Source organism: Mugil cephalus, chromosome 5, assembly GCF_022458985.1.
Source record: "Mugil cephalus isolate CIBA_MC_2020 chromosome 5, CIBA_Mcephalus_1.1, whole genome shotgun sequence".
NCBI classification, from domain to species: domain Eukaryota; kingdom Metazoa; phylum Chordata; class Actinopteri; order Mugiliformes; family Mugilidae; genus Mugil; species Mugil cephalus.
In genome coordinates this window covers 3,067,819-3,089,746 of record NC_061774.1, presented here as the reverse complement: position 1 = coordinate 3,089,746, position 21,928 = coordinate 3,067,819, and the positions used below count along the sequence as shown (strand labels likewise).

The following is a 21,928-nucleotide window of genomic DNA, read 5'->3' as shown; positions in this document are numbered from 1 at the left end:
GTGCACTGCCTAAAGTTAACTTTGGAGTTTAAAGCTAATGTAGCAAGGAGAGGGTAGCTTGTAGTAATTTTTTTCTTTTTGGTGGTGAATAAAATTGGTAGTATTGAATAATGATCTCCTACTGCCACCTCACCAAATATCCTCATCTATGGATATCTGATGGATATTTTATTTTCTTTTTAACAGACTTATTTAGTAACGTGATTGAGGTTTGTCTTTGTTTTTGGTCAGGTTTGACTCTAGACAACCACTGTTGAGAGAAGAGGAGAGAAAAAAGATGTTTTGATGTGATTTGGTTTATGGCAAACATATAGTATATACAAAAGATTCTCATCGGATCATTTTAAAAATGCCAGGATCGGCCGGATACCGATCTCCTGATACTGATAGTTATCCTTAAATGGGACCTTTTTTCCACTTAGAAGGGGAAATAAGGTCAACACTTGGGGTGGGATAAGGCTTACAAGCATTTCAGAGAAGTGGTTCCGAGACCAGAGCATGTCCTCTGAGACCACAACTAGACAGCTTTCTTTTGACAGGACTTTTGATAATTGGGGTTCAGGAATTCTGTATCAGTGATGAAGTTGGTTTTCTATCTCTCTGCTTGCTGTATATTGATCTTCTGATAGTGTGGAAGCAGACAGAAAATGTGAAGAAAGAGGGGGATGACTTGCTACTCTAGACGTGTGCAATGTGAAGAAGCCAATGCGTGCTATTCTAGGATCGAATCCGTTGTGAAGTCGTGACATGTAACAGCCCATGTTGACTTAGATCATATGCCGTTGGTGCGACTTGTCCTTTTGACAGGAGGGCTTGAAAAAGAGAAATCACTTAAAGATATGGAAGACTTCTTGGGCAATCATCTGGGGTGTGGTGGTGTCTTTTGCTCTAAAAATCTTTTTTTTTTCTGAGAAAGAAATGACATTGTTGACATGACTCCCCAGGGCCGATGTACGTGATGTGCAGAATAGAAAAGTCGAGTGACTCTGCCAATAGCACTTTAACATTTACTTCATAGCTTTGGTGACAAGGTGTTGATGAGAAGCGACCTTGCCTTGATAATATCAAGGTTGCCATCCTCTTCTTGAGACCAAAAGAAAATGGAACCAATACGTAATCTATATAACTGTCCTACGGTTATACATGACTGAGAGGTTTAAATGCAACTCTGTGGTTGATCGTAATTAATAAAAGTGTATACACATATATACTAAACAGGAAGCAAACAGCATCACTTGGACTGTGAAGTTCAGGCTTAAGAAAATAATTGGTTTTACTGGTGTTACTTATTCATAGTTGGTGGGTGAAAGCTGTGTGTATTGTTCTTCTCTTAGTACATGACAAAATGAGTATGCCATGGCTGGTCAGTAATTATATGTGGCTAAGTGAGATACTGTTTGTGTGGGAGGCTTTTTCAGAAGCATTTCACAACTTTGTTTCCTGTGTGCTTTAAATTATTTATTGTTGTGCTACACAGCTCATCTAGTAATCACTGTGCATGTACTTGCATCAATAGTAGAATTTGTGGCAATTTGTTTTGGTGGGTAATTATATAATTGTACAGCTGTGAGTGCACATGTACTGTCCTTGTTTCTATGCAATGTGCTCCTCGCTAGCTTGCTATTTTAGTCTTCCCCTTCAGTCACTCTTGACAGTTGACCAGCATCAAGTACCGAACTGTCTCCACTAAACAAAAAAAAAAAGGTTTTGCCAAAAAGAGATGCAAGAACAATGTCGACTCCAGGAATATACAGTAATCAGGTTACAAGGATGAAGAAGGGAGATTAGATTGCCTCCTGGATCAGTGCTGTATTCCATGCTGCGCCTCCTGCTCTTCACATCTATTTAATTTGACATATTTATCAAGCATTATTTGTTTCTCTAAGGAGTATGGGCGGTGAACCTTTCTGTCTGACATGGCTGGAAATGGCACAGCAGTAATTGTCAAAAGCCAGAGAAGTGGATATCTCGGTGTATGTGTATAAAGGCAAGGAGAGGAGGAGAGAGAAAATGAAAGGGTGGGGAGGTGCAGTAAGAAGCAGCAAGGGTGCATGTACGAGGGAGGGAGGGAGGAGAGCGCGAGAGAGAGAGAGAGAGAGAGAGAGAGACGGAGCGGGAGAACAAGCAGCTCGCCTCATTCCGCTGCTTTCTCAGCATCCATTCTGTGAGACCCCTTTCCGGAGAGGAGAGAGCTACATAACAGGCAAATTGGAGAAGGAAAACAGGAGAAAATCCATTGATGAGGGAGCATATCGAGGAAAATAACATATAATCACGGCTCACTGGCATCCACTATCCCTTCTAATAGGTTTGGTGGAGGTGCGTGAAAGTTTCCATCCTGGGGGGACACCCTCCCCTTGTTGTGGGGATGAGCGGCGGATGCTGAATCTCATTCCCGAAGGCAGGAGGAGACCTGTGACAGGCTGGATTCACTTGCAGTGGAGCTGCTAGTGCACACCAGAAGAGATCCCACGGTGTCTCTTGCTCTGGCTCAGTCTCTCTCACACGTATTTTCCAACCGAATACAAAGCGTTATTTCACTCTGCCAAGGTGGAATATCAAGGGGAAGCAACCCAAATTGTCCTCAACCAAAGAAGGGAAGAAAAATGGATTATATTCAAATTCAGTGAAGGACGTCTTTTTCACAAAAAGTAAGTTCTAATCAGAAAAGGTTGAGAATTGGGTTCTGATTTTAAGAGACTTGGAGGAATTTTGCCATTTGTCTTTGTTCTGGACCAGCACCAAGCTTATCTCGTGACAGCTTATCTTGTGGACTATAGGGTTCTGGATGTTTATTTTAAGGTAAGGAAACCTTCACATTTTTACAACATTATTCAGGTTTTTAAGTAAAGGGCAGATTAAGGAGCTGGATGGCTCAGTGTGAAAGTGGGAAAGCCAGAAGGGAATTTGGGAAAGGTGAGTGTTATACAAGGCTGCATTTCCTCAGTTTTACAGAAAGTGCAAAGTTAGGGAAAATGTCTTAACAGCACAATAACAAGTCCCATAGGTTGGAGATTTGGAGATGGCTTTCTCTCTTTTTTTGGATGGCTACTGGAAGGTTACTCCCTTCTGCATAAAAGAATGTATGTGCATCTGCATAGTTGTGCATGTGTGTTTGCTGAGGCAGGAGATGCCTGCCTGCAAAGCAATTCATCTCATTGCTTCCCTGCTATACAGTGGTTATCACCAGGGGAGGCTGACTAGTGGAAGGGGCATAATTGCGGCGGGTGTTTGTCCTCGCCCTCGCACTAGCTAGTATCTGTGAGCAGGGAATTACTTTTGTACAGTGGCCACATTTTATTCATAATGGCGAGTGCCTCTGCATTTTAAAGCCTGGCTTTGCCCCTTTATCTCAGCTCCCAGAGAAATGATTGTGTCCAGTATTACACCATCTCAGACGCCCTACATAACACCGTCACCCACAGTTTCTACGTATATGTATGTTGGTTGTCTGATTTGGGTCCAGTTCATCCTCCTGTTTTTCCTGCTGTAAAAGTGAAAAGATGATTTATTTTTATATATATATATGTGTGTGTGTGTATGTATATGTGTGTTACTCGTACAAGTTTCTTTTTAAATGGAAACTAAGATTCTTTTCGGAGACGTGTATAGACTAAAGGATAAAGGTGTACTCTTACGTTCTCTTTTGGGAAGAGTGAATCTGCTGCCCTCTTGATCAATACCAGACAAGTGCAAGGCTACCTCCTTTTGTAAGGCAGTGCTTTAAATATTTATTGGACGGGCATCCTGTCGGCCCCCTGAAATATTTAAAATAATTGAATAATGAATAACCTGTCTAAGCTGTCAAAGCCCGCTTTTTGGCCTGGCCAGATGATTGTAATGCCACCTCCTCATGTAACATGCAAAACAGTGACCATTAAATGTCTTTGCCTCTGGATATGAAAATTTCAAAAGAAGCGTTCCTCCTCTTTCAAAACATCCACTGGGGGGAAGTGGAGCCTGATGGGAAGTTGATGACAGTTCCTGTGTGTCTCATGTTGACTGGCTACATTGGCCCAATTGTTCCCCTTGACTGTATGGCTTGTTTGAAAGAAGCTGCGGTGCACAAGCGTTCTACTGATATCCCATTTAGCATTCATTAAGCACACTGCGTTTGTTTGTTTTTGTTTTTATCTTGTTTTTTATGCATCGCCTTGAAAGAGATGCAAATCTGTTATCTGTGCTGCCTGCTCAGTTTATTTAATCCAATGAGCTAAGTCTACACTACATGTTAAAATATGCATCCTACATACATGTGTAAGGGAGGGTGTGAGAGTGAAAGGGAGTTTCTGAGTGCATCTGGTATCTGCGTGGGTGTGTATTTGTCCAGAGCTCTGCGCTTCGTCCCTTTTGATGTTTTATTGAGTGTTAACCATGGTAGGGCTGACGCATTCACTCTGATATGGAATAGCATGGTTACAGGAAAGCACTAAGACCGTCTTTGCTTTTCCTTGTATTTCCTTTAACGCTGAATTAGCAATGCTGTGTCTGCCCCCTTCAGCCTTTTTGGATTTGGTAAACGATTTGGTTCAGGCACTCTGTGTGCTTGTATGCATCTCTGTGTAAGCAGGTTGAGCATATGTGCGTGGTGTGTGTAGTTGTGTTCACAGGTGAGAGTGCTTGTGCCTGTGAATCACCTACTCTCTGTTTTAATGGAAATGCAGTGCGTAGCCAGTTTTTCTTCCATTTCTGATGTTGGCAACGGAGTCCGAGGCATGGCCCTCCATTTTCAGTGTTATTATGCATCCTCTGAATCACAGGATGGACGCAACAGAGTGAAGAAGCCCTCCTCTACCCCATGACTATCCAGTGCTTTGACTTGACATGTCCGCATGGCACAGAAATTTGAGGACATAACGTGTATGGCCAAAATTCTTGGGTTTTGATTTATGACTCACAGAACAGTTTATATCGGTATGCATTCATGCCAGTGGGCAGCTGAAATATGACACAACTGCCTCCAGATGTAATAAATCATTTAAAATTGTATGTGACTTTGTGGTTTTTTATCAGCAATTCAAATTATAATAGGTAATGTTGTGAAAGTAAAAGCAGATAAAGATTCTCCTCACAGTACTTTAGTGAGGCGTCAAATAATCTTTGTTATGGAAACAAATGACATTGAACTTATTTTTCTGAAACATTTTTTGAGGGTGCTTTTAATTTTTCTCTATTAAAAAGTAAAGCAGTTGTGCATTTTCAGGTTTGATTAAATGCTAACAAATGTGACACATTCTGACAAAATGGCAGGAGGCAAAGATTTTATACTTGCTTTGCATTTGAAGCTGTGAAAAATGAAGCTCTGTCATGTTCAGCCTGAATTCTTAATTTCTCGTTGGAGGACAGATGTATAGCGAGCTCCGTCAAAAACAAGATCTGTGCCCAGACGCAGTGTATTTTTAGCCTGTCCATTAAGGACGTGGAAAAAAAATCAATGATCACAGACTGAAACTCTGGGTTTCAAATTTAAGTATCTTTTTTTCCCTCTATGACCTTTGTGTACAATAGGGAATATGTACTTTGTGATTGAAACTCAGTCTCATCGATGTATGGGACAATTTATTTAAATGGAAATGTGATAGATAATTAATACTACATTGAAAGAATAATTTAATTTTCACTAATTTCTGAGTAATATTAGTAGAAGTTTTTATTTTATTTTATTTTATTATTTTTTACATTTATTCTACACAGCCATGTGGCTTCTCCACACACTTCCACATTACATACTAATATAGGTTTATTGGTTGTCATCCCTTAGTGAGACATTAACATACTCATGCTAGCTACCATGAGCCACACATCTGTAGCAAACACACCACCAGCTGGCTGAGACAAACAGAAGACCTTATTTTAAATAGAGATCTGGTCAGCTGGAGACCAAGCCATGAACGGATGCAGCTGATCTGTTGTCAGTCCCTTTGAATCCCTGATGAGGCGAAACACAATATGCTCCAACAGCTGGGTCATTTATGGAATATGCTTACTCATCATAGTCTACTGCTGCTAAAAGGAGGAGGGAAGAATTTGGTTTTAATGGAATGTGCTTCACAGAAAAATATTTTTAAATGAGATAAGCCTGACTAACCCAAAAGCCATTTTGGGGTGGGGGCTTGATAAATTACTCATCATAATCTTATGAAGAATAACGTGCACAAAAGCGATGGCCAAGTGTATGGAGCACACATTTGACAATAAGGACAGACAGTTTGTATATTCCTGCTTACCCTGGAGGCCATGAGCTAAAGACTCACATCACTAAAAGTAATGATTTGGTAAGAAATAAAACACAAGTGGAATGGCTGCACCTTGCTTGTCATGTTTTCCTTTGAGGACGTGAGGTGCTCAGTGACTGCTGGTGGCAGTATAGCCCTTTATGAGTATAGCAACCAGGAAGAGGCAGTCTGGGGCAAGGGAACCGATCCACGAACAGCTTCCACTGACAGTGACCTTGCTGTCTGTGTCACTTTGAAGTATGACCTTCCGGGGCAGGCTGCCGAGGGCAAGATGTGTTGCACCACCTTTGGAAAGTCCCTTTTTGTGTGTGTCGACAAGGAGCATTAGCAGGGGTCAGAGGTGATGCAGCTGGCTAAGAACGGAGGGCAGACGATGACGTGCCATTTGGCAGTTGAGCTAGAACAAAGAAATAAAAAACAAAGGACTCTTCTTGATGGAAAATAAAATGGATCAAACACCCCGAAGCAGTGTTTGCAGCTTAAATGAAGAGACCTCCTATGATAACCTTGATCTGAACTTTCGCTTCGCTTGATGTATCTCTTTGCACAAGTCATCCCTTAAACCTATGAAGTGCATGGTGCAGAGCACAAGCTCACAACCCCTCTCCTGGCATGTTTCCTCCTTGATTATGACGCTGGGATCTTTACTACAATCTGCTCATCTGTTATCAATCAGGAAAAAAATATATCATCATAAAAGCATCAGACCTTCACAATGAAAAAAGGTCGAAGCGAACGAAAAAAACGGGATTCATCCGCATCTGCGGCTTTTGCTTCAAATGATTGTCTTATGATGGAAAACATTGTCATACCAGTGCTAGATATTTCCTCGCTTACCATCCGCTTACATTTAAATATCCTGATATCCAGTCAATCCGTAGGCTTTTTGCAGCCACACTGCACATGTGATATACAGCAATGTCCCTCGCCATTGGTGTCTGTAAAGAGACGGTGTCCTATTCATGTGTCATACTATGTAATTTAGCCATTAGTCATCTACCCAGCAAGTCACAAATATGCAAACACAACAGCTACACCACTTATGTGCCATTAGCAACCATTCTATTTGTTTATTTATTTTACAAATTAAGAATAATTAAATATTCACACAATAGGATAGCCTGCCTATATCCAGTACAAATAGGTGGATACTTGTGCTTTTTTTCACAAGTGTTGGAGTCAACCATTTTGTGTTTTCCCTCCATAAGCTGCTGAGTTTCCTGTAAAATAAGGTTTTTAGAGCACTGACCTCCTCACTCTCTTGGTGACCACAGAAATGCTGTGTCTCGTCTATAAGGAGGAGCTCCTCACATTGCATTGTTAAATTTCATCCACTGCCACGGTAAATGGTGGGTATTAGCAGACGTAGGCCTTTTGTTGGTTGTCAAGGTAACAGAAATGATTTACACTTTAGTAAAGAAGCAGTGAAAGATGTAAAAAGTTAAGGCATGAATTTTTGTTTGGCTCCCACGAGACTGAACTTCACTTATGTATTTCTTATAATAATATTAACAACAATAATAATTTTAAAAAAAGATGTTGGGGAGGGGGGATTGTTCAGATAGTATTTGACAGGTAGCAGCTTAAATTGCATTCTTGATCTGCGACGAGACAGGCTATTGACCAGAAAGGTTAGGTCATTAAGTACACTACGATAACCCCGCTAATCCTTCACAGGTAGATGGGGATATGTCAGAGTGTAGTCTTTTTATTGCAACAATAGTGGAAATGTCACATGGATACATGGATACCACCTCTGCCTCTGAGGGGTCTGCAGACTCTCCAACAGCACTTGTGTCTCTTACGTTGGACAAGCTCCCATAACCCCACTTCTGCCAGACTATGAAAGGCTCTCAGCAGGACACTGGGCTGACGCTTGTTAGTGCAGGTCGCTGATCCTAGTCTCCTTTGGGCTTACAGCTGGACTGGAGTACATTATGGCTGTTTGTTTCTCTTCCCTGCAGACCCCTTAAAGCATGGATGTCTGAAGGGACGAGTAAGAATACCTTATTATATATTATTGTATATTATATTATACCACTTATTATTATTGTAATTTTCATTAATACAGAGAAAGTCTTGTGTTGTTTTTATCTCCTTGTGGGAAATGGCACTTATTATTATTTTTATTTTATTTTATTTATTTTATTGAAGTTAAAGGGACAACGGTTGAAAAGTTAGAAGAGGAAAGAGTCTATAGATTAGGTGATGGATCTAATACAATTGTTAATCATGATGCTGCCATTTATTGGTGTCCAGAGCATAAATGTCATTCTTGACATGTTTATAGTTCTCATATTATACCTGCACTCTTCTATTAAGATAGTGACACCCTATTTCACAAGAGCCTCCATAGATTGCACTCCTGACCTTATTTTAGTCTGTTGCATAAATTGCCAGTAAATTAGGAGTAGGTGCCACTACTCAATGTCACCCTTTTAATTTATCGTGCTCCTCTTTCTTATATTGGTAACATATCTCAGATAGCTATTCACAGTTAGTCCAAGAGACTCATTAGAACCTTTGTCATGCAGTTGCTCCTGGGCTGGGGAACACACTGAATAGATAAGAACTCCTTCTGCTCCCCCAGCCTCTCTTCCTCTCTTCCTCTCTCCCTTTATCGCTCCAGTTCCCTCTTTTCCTCTTCCCAGCCTGCTCAGCATGTTACCAGAGGTTTGACTGTCAAGTGGAAGCTCCAGACGTTTCTCAGAGTCTTTCAGGGAGGCGATAGAGGTTCTGGTGGCAGTGCGTAATCTTCTGCCTGCTGTGGTCTCACACTCTGGTTACAGAGGGATGCTGTCTGATGATTCGGTTATTTGTCTCGTTCAAATGTAGGCTATTGTGCAAGTATTATATGTTTGCTGGTTTATTCAGACATAGAAATGTCATGTCTCCTGATGCAATTGTGCTCAAATGACATGACAAACATCCTTGTTACATTACACTGGCTAAACAGAATTCTTGCTTTAGATTACTCAATATTGCACCCTACCTTTTAAAATATTTAACTTAAAATCTATATGAACTACTGGTTAAAACATTTTATTAGATTGGCAAGATTTTTTAACACAAGCAGTATATTACATGTTTGCCCCTTTCAGAATACCAGTTTGTCAGATATTAATAAGGTATTGTATGATGCGAATATACCAATAACTGCTGCAAGATAAATGGATTTATGGATTGTTTTATAAAACATTAAGCCCAATGGAATGATTTTTTGCTACTTAAATTTCTGATCTACCATCACAGAATGACATTCTCTATGAAAACACTGCCTACCCACCATTGGCTCTATTTACATAGTGATTCATCGGCTGAAGATGTCTCTTCATTCTGATATTTGTGTTCTCTTGACATACAGGAAGGCGATTTAGTGCATCTTCTGCTGGGTTTATAAGTGTTTTTATCTATTGTAAAATGTCCCTTTTTAAATTTTAATTTTATATCATGGAGATTATTTCCAAATATGTATATAACTCTACAATATCATGACAGACATGTGTTTATGTGACTCTATGTAATCTCAACTGTAAGTCAGCAGACTTAGATGGACCTTAATGATCCACCAGGGAAATTACTTTGTCACCATAGCTTGGTTGCACATAAAAGTAAACAACACAAAAACACAAGAAAGATAAAACAAATGAGATCAAATTAAAAATATAAATAAAATATTTATTTCGGCACCGCTGAACCGAAGCTCCCCCTCTGCATCCCCAGGTTAGGCTGGAGGTTTAGCAGCAATCTCAGCCTGGTATCCAAAGCACTTAGGCCTCACTCCGGGCAGCTCAGGGGACAGGGGACTTTAGCAGTTGATAGCAGGAACACACCACTGGACACAACGGCCGCTGACCACTGCCTGAGGAGTATTAATGTAGCCCGAACGCAGCTCAAACCGAACTAGTGCCTCAACACGGCAACAAGCCTTGATAAACACACCAGATCCACACAGGTTTACAGTATTCTCGTGTATTTTAGCCGCTGCCTACCGGAGCTTCGTAAAAAAAAAAAAAAAAAAGTGCTCGGTGCATTTCATTATTACAGGACTTCAGCCTCAGAGCTCTCTGTCTTCAGACTGTCCTGACCTGTCCCTGAACATCATACAAGGACAACATGGAGCTGCCTGTGTGATTGGTTACTGAGTTTTATTAATGTTTACATCAAGCTGAGTTCAAAATCAGTTTATGCTACTGTGATTTGCATCCCTAGTCTGTTGGTTTTGGTTAAGTACCACCTTGGAAAAAAAGTAAACAATGTTTTGTTGCTTAAGCTTATGTATTCAGTCATTACTCAATGGTAGATACCAAAATCCATGTGAAAAAATGCTTCTCTGTTCTCAGGTCAAATATTTATATGTGATTAAAATAAAAAGCCTCTAATTAATTAGATTAATTTTTTTAATCGAGTCCCTCTGCCCTAATATATATATATATATGTAAATAACACGGCCATGGTGTGATGAGAGGGAAGCTTTCTAACTTCAAACTGAACATACACTGTACGTCTTGCAGTTACACTGAATCTTACTGAATCATACATGGTCTCATATATCTCATGATCGAGCATACAGGCTACAGGAAAGAAATTACTTTGCGCTTCTTTGTGAATGAAATTGGGGATGACAGCACACCAACAACTTGCTCTCTCCTGCCTCCCTTATAATGTGTGCAACACACGACAGAGATTAAATGCACTTACTGAGAAATTTAACCGGGTGAATACGGCTTGCCTACCATGTCAGATAACACAAGGACTGCTGTTTGAAAATCTGGGAATTAAACCCCCAAATTTAAACACTGACCTTTACTTCTAAGTACACAAGAGCCACTGCTATTGTCAACATGTGTAATTCCCAGCCTTGGATGCCGACATGCTTGCTGTGAATTATAAATCAATGAGCATGTATTAGTGTAAAATCCTTCAGCTCTTGGGGCTTTGCTTGTGACGGGAGAATGAATAGGAAGGAAAAAGGAACACCTCAGGGGATGTCAGGCTGTCCAACTGTGGGCCTGCTGGTCAGAGCCTGGACCTTGTCCACACACATACACAGAAACAGAGGGCTTATGTAGCACTGGCTCTGAAAATGTGTGCTTTTCTTTGTGTGAGTTAGTTATGTTTAGCTTGAGGGGGTTTCGGGAATAGCTGCAGCCTACATACTGAAAAGTGAAGATATCATTGCATGATGCATAATGTTCCAGACACTTTTATTTACAATATGCGTACCACTGACTTCTGAAAACAATGACTTTTCATGTAATAATTTGGTGAATTGTCTTGCAGCAACAGTAATTTTGGAGTCATTACAGAATGAACAGAAATGGCTAAGATCCACAGCTCCAGGTTTTGTTTGTAAAAAGAAAAGAATGGCATCACGGTACAGAACAGAGGCCTGCTACTTGATAAGATAGGAAGTTATCTGGCCTGCAATGCAGAAATTGGTGATTTTACAACAAAAATGCTGCCCCTGCCAAGAAAAGGGCAATAGGACTGTTTAACATTTCAGTTCTGACTTTGATAGATAGTTTTTTGGGCTTTGATAGACTATTTAATCATGCATGACATGTTTGTAGAAGAACCCTTTGATGTGGATATGACCCATACTTATATCTCAGCAGTAAGTAAGAGCCACTGAACAAGAAAATAGTCTCTTAGCTCTATGTGCTTCTCCCTGTAAATATAGCACATGTTTGTTAAGAATGATATATATATATATATTTCATAAGCATGAATGCTGTCAATTTAGAGTGTTGGAATTGTTCATTATTTTTCATGCTATTGTAGTTGGAGTTGGGTTGGTTTCCAACGTATTTAAGACATGTGTGTTTCCTAAAGGCATTCCACACAAACCCAGCACAATCTGAAATTTGAATAATTTAGATGCAATGAACATGTTAAGCTGCATTATTTCTACAGGCACTCAACGGAATAAAATGGGATTATTGTACATGACTGCATCAGAGAGTCTGTTCAACATGTTTGTGTTACTTAAGAGAGAGAAGTGCTTGGCTTCAACTAATTACCACCTTAATGGCTTTAGACATTGAAAATGCTAAAACAATATCAGCAGATTTACAGTTTTATCTCTTGTAATTTACATGAATATGTAGTGAAGGAAGGAGCACATCAGCGTTCCACATGAGGTTAACGAGGCAGATTGCACAGCTGATGATCACACAGTTTCTTATTTGCCCTGCAGGAGGAAAAAAAAAAAGTGGCTTTAACGTCTCACTGCCGAGGCATAGGATTGACTCATCGAAGTTTGAGAGGTTGTTAAAAGAACTTTCTCTGCCTATAGTGGTGATGACACGGCATCTCGTGTACAGTGGGACTGTGGAGTGCATTATCTTGACAATTACTCTTCCGTTAGGAGATGAAAGCCCTCTATTTTGTGGCCACCGCCTTTGGTCCTCCGGGTTGCCCATGTACTCAGCGGCCTTGGTTTCCTCTCTTCCGGTGCGACACCCATCTTATCCCATTACTGTTTGTGACTCACGGCTGTCGGGAGGAAAAAAAGTGCATAAATAATGTACTCCTCGGGTGTATCCACCCCCAGATCAATGGCAATACAAAGACCATCTACAAAGACGGTTGGCTCAAGGCCATATTTGATCACTTCCACTGCGCACGATCACTGTTCCCTTTTTTGTCAGCCCACTGAGACTCAATTATTTCCAAGTGTTTGTAAGCTATTGTTGAAAGAACGCGAAGTGAATATTTAAAGTTGGGAGGGGAAGAAAAATCTTTGATGAGACATGAAAACAGCAGATGGAGGGTAATGGTGAACTGTTAAACAGAGTGAGAGGAGAGGAGAAGGAAAGTAGAGAAAGGAAAATGATGTGATGATGCATCCTATTCCTCATTTGTATTCTAGGAAGGCAGTTGTATGCAAGACAGTATGCTAGCCTCTGCCGTGTTTGTACAATATGGCAGAGAAAAAAGACAGATTACACAGATCTTGATCATTTGAAAGTAGCTTATGGAGTAGGAAATGGAGTTCTATTCAGGTTCTCTACATGAACAAGACATAAACCGCATTTGGCAAGCTAATCTAAAGCATTGTTCAGAGTTGTTCTTAAGGTACACCAGAATCTGTGGATTGAAATCCGAAATTACCAAATAATCGGGTCATTAAAACATTGATGAATTTGATGCAGCCTTGTTGTTCAAGACCTTCTACCACAGAAGCACAGATAGATTTTCCCTGACATATCTCTTGCTGGGTTTTTCCTTCATACCCCAGATGGCTCGGCTCACAGCCCAAGATTTTCACCATTTCTTTCCATATACAGCGCGAAATCTTCACTCCTTCAGCAAGAATTGATGGCACATCCGATTGGCACTGCACCGGCAGTCTGACTGTGCCACGGATAATGAGCATTTGTGTGAAGGGCAAGGCACACAGTAAAATTAGATCAAAGGTCTGCACTCCATAGGCATCAAACGGTGGGCAGAAGTCATGCTCCAGCACTGGTAGTGCTTTGCCTGTTCAGTTACTCACATGTCATACCACTGGTAATGACTGGATCTGCTTAAGGAGACATCTTTTGATGTGCAGTTCCCAAGTGAGCATATTTTGGTTTTTCTCAGTCTAATTTACATTGCAGACAGCATTTGAGGGATTAAAACTGTGTAGCTAATCAGCCAACTGTTGCAGTGCGCCTCTGTAATCATTGATCAGTTTTTGTCCAGTGGCACTAGACCCAGACTGCACCTGCTATGAGTGTTCTTTGTCAGTTTAAGTCACAGTTGGTTGTTTTTAGCTTTGAGTACGTTCACCTGCCGCGTGTTGCACCAAGATTGTGCTGACTCCAGGGAGTATCTGTTTTTGAACCGAGGTGAAAAATGTAGTGATCTCTGCGGTGAGAGAGTATGTTTGCACCTGGGCCAAGGAGATTACGAATTTTGGAACAGTTTCAGATGTTTATTGACACAAATATATTCCCAGGTACAGCCTTTGCTCATGTTTGTTTGGAAAGTTTATCTAAAAGGAGTAGATCAACACTGAGAAATGAAGTATGCAATGTCGTTATGTCTTCATATTTAACCATCACCAAGTTCCAAGTTCCCAGGAATGAGAAATGATAAAGGATGAATAACACATTTGTTCTGAAACCTTAAGTAATAATAATAATGTGGACCTCTTGTTTTATCATGCATTCGACTTCACTGTGTCTGTATATAAGTAAAAACGTGCCACTGGTTGTCAGTTGACAAACTTGCGTCTGGCTGCTGTCACCAGGAACTTAATTAGAAAAGCATGTGACGTTGGAGGGAGCATCTCCTCTTGTCACAGCTGTCTGGTGAGGAGGAGTGAACACCTTAGTAATACAGTCAGCCTTTCAATACATTGAATTGTCAGAGTGAGACAGTCACCACCTACTGCATAGTGGATCACTATCTTTTAATCCTGCTAAAATTGATTGCAAATTGGTCATAATTAAATGGAGATGAAGTGATAAGTCTTCTGGTCAAGAAGGGGAAACAAACAACAAAAGGAAGCTGATAATTAGGCCTCAGTTTTGTTCTTTTAATCCAGTATGTTTGATAAAAAATATGATGAAACTGTTTTCTTGACTACCCACCCCCCAGCCACAAAAAAAAGGTCTCAAAATGATTAGTTGTTGACATTGAGCTCAGGTAACCTTGTGTGTACTACTTTGATAAGAGAGGATGTACTTCCATTGGATATTAAGTAGGTCATTGTCGGTGTGGGAACAGGATACAGTAGACTAAATGCCTGCCAGCAAGAAATACTTCAGGGAGATGGGGCTTGGCCTTGGATGATGTAGAACACTGGGTTTATATTTTATCATATTTAAGTCATTAATGTAGGCCATTGTTGTTACCTTATCTTACCTAAAATTCTATTATTGGGTTATTTTTGCTGCTGCTGGTTGTTACTACGAGCACAGCATTGAGGAACTCTAAAAATGTTGTTTCATTCTGTTTGCCTACAGACCTGTGAGCAGGCTGACAGTCGGTTTCAAAAATTCAAAATAATGTTCTTATTAGATATCTGTGTGTGTATCTAAACCTTATTACACAAAAGTGGAAGCAGTCTATACCAGCGTAGATTTTATGTTAACTGCCATGTTTGTGCACAGATGGGTTATAAAATGTTTTAATGTCTACTTCTATACTACATACTGCATTTTGTTCCATTCCACTGCACCACTTAAAGGCCTGTCTCATATCTTCTTTTTCTGTGATAAGATCTTGCTTTTAAGATTTCCTTCTCAAGGGTATTTATGGCATTGTTGCAGCTGCTGCAGCACAAAGACAGTGAAAATCTTTGTTAGTATGGAGTTTCCCTTCATATCAAGTAGGTGTACCAAAATGTATATCTGCTGCAGTTTTTTTTTTTTTTTTTACTGATCTATCAAAACATTTAACAGAATAGTTGTGAATAAAAGGAATCTCAAGAGTATGGATGCCCAAAGGCTGAATAACCAATAGTTAGTAGTGTCCTAGGAACATTTAGACTTCACAATAGGTTTATCTTCACTAATGCTCTCCGAAAAAGCCTTTCAGCCATCCTGAGTTGTACCCAGATGAAAGATTTCCCAGTTACCTGAATATCCTATTATGAAGTATTTCCTTCACCGGGGTAGTAGGCCCTGGATGAATGCAATCTTGGTTAATTGAACATGATTTTACTACTTTGGAGCTCTTTTTAAATCCTTTGCCAAACACAAAGATGTTCAAAATCCTCCTCCTGAAAGCATCACAGAACTATTTCATTTCAGCACGATGACAGTGTCCACTTTCATGTTTTAAAGCAATAATCAGAACCTAGATGCCAGAAGAAAGTGTGTTACATATCTGCGGACCTATAATGATACAGTACTTGCATATTTGCAATTATCAATAGTTTGGTCTAGCTTTAGGAACTTTGTAACTAATATAGGGAGAACATCCACACAGAAAGCAGCATGGTGGAAGTCTGAGCGCTGAATGTCCTGCTGACAGTTCCAGTATGAGCTCTCTAAGTTGAGCACTGAGCGGATGCCATGGGGTTTCAAGGGCTTACTCCAAAGATCCCATGTGGGTTGTATTAGACAGTCTGTCGGACCCTCTGAAGCAAGAACTTTGATCTCTTAGCCACTCTGGGATGTGGTGACATTTGGCTAGCTTTGACCTTTTGATGCAGCTTTTTTTTTTTTTTTTTTTTTTTTCATTCTGAAATTAGATTTAGGAGGAAAAAAATGATAATAGATATTAGAAGGACTTGCACAGACAACCATATACACACATTTATAATAAAATAAACACTGCATTCTGTGAAGAAATGGTTTTTGTCATGTGATATGAATTGCAAGCTTTGTCCTTTTATACTGCGTATAATTAATTTTGCTGTAAGTGAGGTTACCCCTCTAAACAGTGCACAGTAAACTTGCATTAAGGCTAAGCATTATTTTACCTTTTTAGCAGAGGTCATGATTTTCCCCGGAGACACCACCATCCATGGGCGTTGGATGTGGAGTTGAGTACATAATGTACTGCATTTATAATCAGACAAACAAATACCAGTTTACTTGGTGATTTCATGTTATAAAATCAGGACTTTGTTCCAATATAATGAACCATTTCCCACATCCAATTTGCCCGAGTATATCTTCAGTTGATTACAGAAATGAACAGGAAGATGATAATTTGATTTGCCGATAAATAGGGAAATATTTAAAATAGAGTTGGTAGAGACAGAGCCTGCTTATTTCCGTCTGTGATTGGACATTTGAGCTGAGTTCTTGTGGTTATTTACCAGAAATGAATCTGTTAATGTAACCATTTCCTTTTCCTATAGAAACAGCCTGACATTAAGAAACTGTTAAAAGCTTGTGGAATCCACCATTATATAATAAACACTTTCCAAATGGTCTATTCAGTTCTATTTGGAAACTGTATAATGTAGACGTGTTACTAGTGTAAACATTTAAGCAATTGGAGACAAAAGTAACCTCACAGCATATGTCACAAAAAGAGTTAGAAATTATCCTTAAGGTGAGAGACATCCAGAAAGAGTTGACATTATGAACGCAGCATGTTGTGACAGGGCAAACCGAGCAGCTTGCGACAATAGCTTATATAGTAGTTGTTTTAATGAAGATATACACATTGCTAGTAACGGGATAAACACTTAAAAACAACTGGATTCATCAGTTTCTCCCAGTGTTTGCATTCCTCCATAATGCAAGCCTCTGACTAACACTCTGCAGGACCCTTTTGAAAGAAAACCCACACTATGCTTTACAAGGAAAAACCAACAAAACATTATCTATAATTTAAGTAAGAGGTATACTCAGCGTAACACTCTGTAATGCTTTCAAGACTACAGTGAAATTAGGTTGAGTAATGGTAGTAATGTTGTTCAGTGCTCTAAATACCCCAGAGCTGGTAATGATAGCGGCAAATTATCCCTCACTCAAGGCAAAAGTTATTTGATCATAGCAATTGGTCAACACATTGGCAGCGATAGAGAGCAGTGTGATTTAACGCATGGATTTTCATAAGTTGCCCTTACTTTGTTTCCCCCTGCTTCTGCCTTATGTCCTTAACCTCTTTCTCTACAAAGTGTTTGTTCTGCGGTGAGCATGCTGGCCTTCACAACAAGGTTTAATTACTGTGTCTGGTGAGTGGATATTCGGAGACTTCAACTGGTGCCTATTGCCTGTAGGTCAAATTGCATACTCTATAAAGCTGTTCCGTGGAATCAGAAATGTATTTTATATACAAAAGAAAAAAAAAATCCCAGTGAACTCAAATCTACAGTTCTTTTGTGTTGCTGAACTTGCAGCCAGGTCAGTATTTTTCTGCTGCTTCCTTTGTTTGTGTTTTATTTTATCTGCCATTTACTATACACTAAATTATACAAATATGTAATTAGCATGCATATTGGCGCAGTTATCTGTAATGATCATAGTGTTTGGGGCTCTGTATATCAGTCCCTACATACCCTGATACAGAACCTGCAGATAAAGGTGATACACCTAAACCACTACTAAAAGGTCAACAGACATCTTTTTTTTTTTTTTTTTTTTTTTGGTAATTTGTCTGTTTAAAGAATGAGTTAACCCTGTGCTAGAAGCTAGTATTGCTGCCTTCAGAATAGGTAACTTTTTAGAGGGGTTTTGCATAATTGTTGACTCATCTCTGATACTGATATTGAACAAATGCTAAATATGTTCCAATAATTCATTTTGATATTTGTATTGTGATAATAACTAAACAATAAGTTTTTGTAATTTTGTTGTTTTCATAGTTTGTTTGATGATATACTCTTATTTAGAGAGGAACGCCAGGAAATGTAAGCTTCTTTCTATGGGATGTACTTCTCATTAGATGTGACTGTATACTGGTATGTCAACTCCAGGCTTCAGAGATGGGAGCTGGTCTGGCAAAAATAGACCTGGCTTTCACTGACTGCATGGTGAGGGAAAGAGTCAGGACCAGGTGTGACTAGTGGACACACACACACACACACACACACACACACACACACACACACACACACACACACACACACACACACACACACACCAGTTATAATGGCAGCGGATGTGGTGTTAAAGATGGAATATGATGCTGCCAGATGCCTTGGATGCTGATGCACAAAGCATAGATGAGCTTAGGCATATGGAAAAAGGAGATGAGGATTTCTGTCAGCACTCACATCACACTTGTTATGGTTGGTATGGGAAACAAGATTGCCAAAGGGCTGCTTTAATTGAACATCGCCGTTTTAGTTCCATTAACCGCCATCATCATCATTACTATTCCTGAATATCATCAGGGAAACCATCAGATTAATTATTTTTTTGTACCTGTGTTTGATCTGATGGACAATTGTCTCAAGCTTTATACACGTATACTGGATATACAACAATTACGATGATGTAAAATCACAATTACACAAATTTTGTCAAATTCACAATGCTGCATTTACCAGCATGCCCATTTGGACATAGCTGCCCCATGAGGTAAGCAATTAAAAACCTGCACGTGGGCAAGAGTTTGCACGTCAGGCCACATTGACCGAGCCACACGTATAATTACATGCGGAGGATTTTTTTTCTCCCTCTCCTCGTTTTATGATTTATTGCTCTACCACAGCTGTCAGAACTCACTGATTGGCTCTTAAATGCGAATGTTATTAAAATGCAACTGCAAAGCCACTGAGCAGCCCAAATGGTTGAACTGAGGCTCCCGATAGTAAACTGTAACCAGTGTGGAGCCAGACAGCTGTTTATGCATGGCGAACCAGGGTGTTAATGAGTAGAATAGATTGCAGATGAGGATCACTACACCATGACATGTTGTTTGTTAGTCTGAGACCGCCATGCATCATCTCCAGAAATGACTGCTCAATTTAAATACACTGTTGTGGATAAGTTATAAATATATTGTAATGTGATGTTTACAGACGCATGTCTGCTCCTCTTGGATCAACATATGATCAGGGGCGGATATTGCTCACAGCTGCACAGATGCAGCTTCACACAGAAGAGTGCCTCTTGTTTTTACTTGGGTGATTTACTTGGGAAAATCAGGAGGCTTCTTTTAAGATGGATACAAATTCAAGTTGCACACACTGAGGCCCATAAAGAATATAGATCCCCAAAGCCTGCTGTTTTAAATCCTTCTTTAACAATATTGCTTTATTCTTTTCTGGTTAGGACCAAACCTTTTGTTCTTCAGACAAGACAGCTCCCTCTGGACTAGTGAGGAAAATGCACTACATGTAGAAGTACTTGACATCACGCTTTTTTTAATAGAACATTCAAAGTTGCTTTACAGTATGAGCAAGTTAATTGCATTTTAGATGTAAGAAATGCGCAGCAGAGGTGTGGAGGCTCATATCTGATATAGTTATATGACAGCTCTCTCTCTGTGTCCCTTTCACATACAGTACAGTGCACAGGTACAATCTGCAAAGTTGCTGTCAGTCACAAATTGTCAGCTTTTCCGTGATGATGACTGAGTATTAAAATATACAATACTGTAGCAATGCACTGTACCCACCCCCCCAGGTTGGTCGCCATGAATGTATGTACATATATAAGTCTATCCTTCCAGATAAAGCACGCAATTAAAATGAACAAACTAACCAATGAACGAAAAGCATACCACACCAAAAGGAGACCTCTGTGATCAGTAAAAAGCATGTTCACAAATGAAATTGGCTGAATCCTCAAGCAACACTTGCTTTGAATGTGGTTAGGAAACAATGCTAATGGGTTTACTAGCTTTCTGTTTGTGAGTAAAGCAGGAACGAGGGCAGATGTGTGAAAGGGAGATAAAACTAATAGGCATTTAGCCAGTGTATCCTTGTGATTTAAATATTGAAAATAATACTTCATATTAACATTTGTCTGTTTTTGTAGTGATACTTTATACTCTTGGCCCTAAACTGTACTTCCAATATGTCTAGAAACTGCTCATCTTGTCAAGCTTTGGTTCCTTTTATACTTGGATTGAGTTGCAGATCACTGAACAACAATCAAAGTACATCAAACTAGATACAATACGTATCCTACAGGTAGATTGCGGGGGTAGTGTATTTGTATACATTTGTGTTGCCATGACACCAATTTCACTTGTCAATAACAATGCTTACACGTACAATGCAATATATGAATACAATATATGAAGTCCTTGTCTGAACTGACAGTGCTTGGATCAGACAGTTCTGCTCAGGAATGTGTAGCCTGCTGAACAGCATCTCTGGGATCCTGTCTGTGGTGGTAGGTCTAGCACAAGTGCATAACGGTAGGGACCAGGCTAAAAGGTGCCTGGTGTGCACTCGGTCGTACAAACAAGCCTATACATGTCAAGATTACAGAAACAACAGAGCCCATCTAATTAGCTGTGCAACAGAGCAGCAGCTCAATAAATGCCTTCTGTGAGACTGGACAATAGCTACAGCCAGACGGCGGTTCAGCGACAGTGAGTGCTTATTGGTCCTCGAGTCTGACGACGGAATGTGTGTAGAAGCATCTTAGCGGCACATTGTTTATGGAAGATATTTAGTTACCACAACTAATCACTGTGTCTGAAGTTTTATACTGCGTTCATAGCGCTGTGATAATGGTTGACTTTGATATATCTGCACACACAAAATGCCTTAGAAAGCTCTCGCTTAAAGATAAAAGATGTGGGAAATTCCAGGACAAAATTTAGTGATTTCCAATGACTCCTAGCTTATCAAGCTCTAACCTTCTCTGCGGCATGTGTTACCGTCCTCGATGTGGAACACATGAGGTTATTTTTAAAGTAATAGGTTTTATGGTTAACCAAGCTTTGCAGTAGGGTTTGAAGGGGTTTTCTTGTCCCTACATTTTTTGCCAAACATGGGGAATATGAAACCTCTGTTTTAGCTCCACTCGTGACCTTGGTGGAAGGGCACTTCTCTGCTTAAGATTTACAACAAAGTCATCCAACACCCTGCATATTACAATAGTCGGAAGCGTGGCTGTTGGGTGTCAACATACCCTTGTTGTGATAGATTGGGTTTTTGGGTTGGAGGAAGTGGTATACTGAAGAATTTAACCGTTTAGTCACCACTGTTGTGGACAGGATTACTAACTTTTCTTTGGGTATGTCATGATGTATGTTGATGCGTTGTGACTTTCTCTGTAGACCAGGGGTCCTCAACATTTTTCAGGCTAAGGACCCCCAAACTGATAGGGAGA

At 39.9% G+C, this 21,928-nt stretch overlaps 1 protein-coding gene across 3 annotated transcripts in view; it reads left to right on the top strand.

Annotated features, from left to right (window-relative positions):
* Positions 1-2,114: 2,114 nt before the first annotated feature.
* Positions 2,115-21,928, top strand: part of lingo2 (leucine rich repeat and Ig domain containing 2) — a 197,064-nt gene continuing 177,250 nt past the window's right edge. Inside the window, exons 1-2 of one of the 3 annotated variants that reach the window (XM_047585686.1) lie at positions 2,115-2,651; positions 2,740-2,802. The gene's annotated coding sequence lies outside the window, so the exon portion shown is untranslated. Of the gene's footprint in view, positions 2,803-21,928 lie in introns of all 3 variants that reach the window. The other 2 variants (XM_047585685.1, XM_047585684.1) reach the window with 2 other exon arrangements.